This window comes from Prunus persica, chromosome G7 (assembly GCF_000346465.2).
Source record: "Prunus persica cultivar Lovell chromosome G7, Prunus_persica_NCBIv2, whole genome shotgun sequence".
Lineage (NCBI taxonomy): Eukaryota > Viridiplantae > Streptophyta > Magnoliopsida > Rosales > Rosaceae > Prunus > Prunus persica.
Window position 1 is genome coordinate 5564469 of NC_034015.1, and position 3251 is coordinate 5567719.

A 3251-nucleotide genomic window follows, 5' to 3' on the forward strand; every position below is an offset into this window, starting at 1 on the left:
CTTTGCTCAACCAACATTGTAAAACTTATCAATTCAGGCGTGGTTGGATGGACGTTGTGCGTGACAATCATTTGGAAGTTGGTGATCTGTGTCTTTTTGTGTTGATTTCCAGCAAAAGTACACCTTTATTTGATCTTGTCATTTTCCGCTCTGGAGAAGGTGCAAAGTGCACCAATGATGGGGAGCAAATAGTACCTACGAAGGAAGAAACTGATAATGAAGATGGAGATTCGAGTGATGATTCTAGTAACGATTCGAGTTATATTAGGTTGTTTTGTTAAAGGGTTTTATGTGTATGCTTTGCGATCTGTTAATAATGTGCTTATAGGTATGGGTTCATGGATTTTCTGTTTAATGGGTTCATGGATTACATTATCTGTTATGTTGAATTGGGAATGGATTTAATTTTGTCGTATCTTTTAATCACCCTATGTTATGTTGAATTGGGAATGGATTTATTGTTTTCATGCTTGGTTTCATGTATATGTTGGTTTCTTGCTTGGTTTCATATATATGTTGTGTTCTTAATGGGTTTTGTGTTCTTGAAAATAAACTGAGACACGACGAATTTTAAGGCTTACGACGACGATTACACGACGGTTTTTTTAAACTACCGTCGTTGTATTACTTATACACGACGGTTTTTTCATAAACCGTCGTTTGTATTACTTATAATAGACGACGTCTGTTGAAAATCCGTCGTCTATATATGCCAAATACGTCTGTTTTTGTTTAAAACCCGTCGTCTCTGTTGTGTATTACTTGCGATTAGATCATTGTATAATCTGCTATAGTGATGGTCATTGCCTGTATTTTCACTTTATTATAGATAATAGGTTATAGTGTCGGAGATGGATAAGTCATGGATGCACTCGGATAGAAGATCGAAGGCATATGAATTTGGGGTGGAAGCATTTTTGAACTTTGCTGTAGAAAATCTTCTAACTACAACACATATCCGTTGTCCATGTGTTAAATGTGTTAATTTGAAGTTGTTTGGGGTTGGAATTATAAGGGATCACTTATACTTTAATGGAATTGACCAAAGCTATAAGAATTGGACATTTCACGGAGAACCTTGGGAAGCAACTACTAATGCTAGTAGAAATGTTGAAGAAGATGATGGCCATAGTAGGTACAGTTTTGTGTCTGAAGAAATTGATATGGATGATAATGATTTTGGTGATTTTGGTTCGGATCCGTATGAGTTTGCCAATGTGATTGGGGATGGAGATCAACCAGTGTACCCTGGTTGTAGAAAGTACACGAAGTTATCGGCATTAGTGAAGTTGTATAATTTGAAGGCAAAACATGGGATGAGTGATGTCTGTTTTACAGAATTATTGATACTTCAAGGCGATTTGCTTCCAGAAGGAAATACAATACCAACCTCCATGTATGAGGCTAAAAAGACTTTGTGTGCATTGGGGCTGAGTTATGAGAAAATGCACGCATGCCCCAATGATTGCATCTTGTATAGGAAGGAGTATGAGGATTCAACTAATTGTCCTACTTGTGGTATCTCAAGGTGGAAGGAAGGCAAAGATTCAATCTTGAAAGAGGGTGTGCCAGCGAAGGTGGTGTGGTATTTTCCCCCAATTCCAAGGTTTAAAAGGATGTTTCAATCACATGAGACAGCTAAGAGTTTGACTTGGTGGCATGCTGCTAGAAAATCAATTGACGGTCAGATGTCTCATCCGGCGGATTCCCCGTCTTGGAAACTTCTTGATGATAAATGGCCTGAGTTTGGTAATGAGCCGAGAAACTTGAGATTGGCTCTTTCATCTGATGGATTCAATCCCCACAGTTCTCTAAGTAGCAGATATAGTTGTTGGCCGGTTATCTTAGTTACATATAATCTCCCTCCATGGCTGTGCATGAAACGAAAGTTCATGATGTTAACCTTATTGATTTCTGGTCCTAAACAACCCGGAAATGATATAGACGTCTACTTGGAGCCTTTGATTGATGATTTAAAATCCTTGTGGGTTGGGATTAGAGGAGTGTATGATGCACATAATGGAGAATACTTTACACTCAGAGCTGCATTAATGTGGACAATTAATGATTTCCCCGCCTATGGAAACTTATCTGGTTGTGTTGTTAAAGGATATAAAGCTTGTCCAATATGCGGCGATGATACACCTAGTCACAGGTTGAAAAATGGCCACAAAATTTGTTACATTGGGCATAGAAAATGGTTACCAATCAATCATCCATATAGGAGGCAACGTGCAGCTTTTAATGGGAAACCTGAATATGGCATACCTCCCGAGCCATTAACCGGAGAAGAAGTGCTGCATATGGTTGAAAATGGTGACAGAGTTTGTTGGAAGAAGAAATCAATATTCTTTGATCTCGAGTATTGGAAATACCTTCCTGTGAGGCATGCCCTAGATGTTATGCACATTGAGAAGAATGTTTGCGATAGTATTATTGGTACATTGCTGGAGATCCCTGGAAAAAATAAAGATGGGATTGCTGCTCGATTAGATTTATTGAACATGGGGGTCAAAACTGATTTGCAACCCGAGTATGGAGAAAGACGTACTCGTTTGCCTCCTGGGCCTTGGAATTTGTCAAGAGCAGAGAAGAGAGAGGTTTGCAATTCTTTCTATGGTATGAAGGTCCCTGAAGGTTATTCTTCAAATATTAAAAATCTTGTATCTTTACAAGATTCAAGACTTCTTGGCCTTAAATCACATGATTGTCATACCTTAATGCAACAATTGCTCCCTGTGGCAATTCGTTCTGTTTTGGAGAAGCCTGCAAGGTATGCAATAACTCGTTTGTGCTTCTTCTTCAATGCTATATGTGCAAAGACTGTTGATGTTTCCAAGCTAGATAAGTTGGAAGAAGATGTAGTAGTTACTCTGTGTTTGCTTGAGAAGTACTTTCCCCCTTCATTCTTTGATATCATGGTTCATCTAGTAGTACATCTTGTCAGAGAAGTTCGTCTATGTGGGCCAGTATATTTTAGGTGGATGTATCCGTTTGAAAGATATATGAAAGTGCTGAAGGGGTATGTTCAGAATCGTACTCGTCCCAAAGGTTGCATTGCTGAGCGGTATATAGCTGAAGAAGCGGTAGAGTTTTGTACTCAGCATTTATCTGATGTTAGTACAGTTGGAGTGCCTTCAAGCCAAAAGATGGGACTTTCAAAGCCATTATCAGGTTGCACAGTGAGCGTAGTTGATCAGGACCTGTTGAATCAAGCACATCTATATGTCTTGGAGAATACGGAGGAAGTC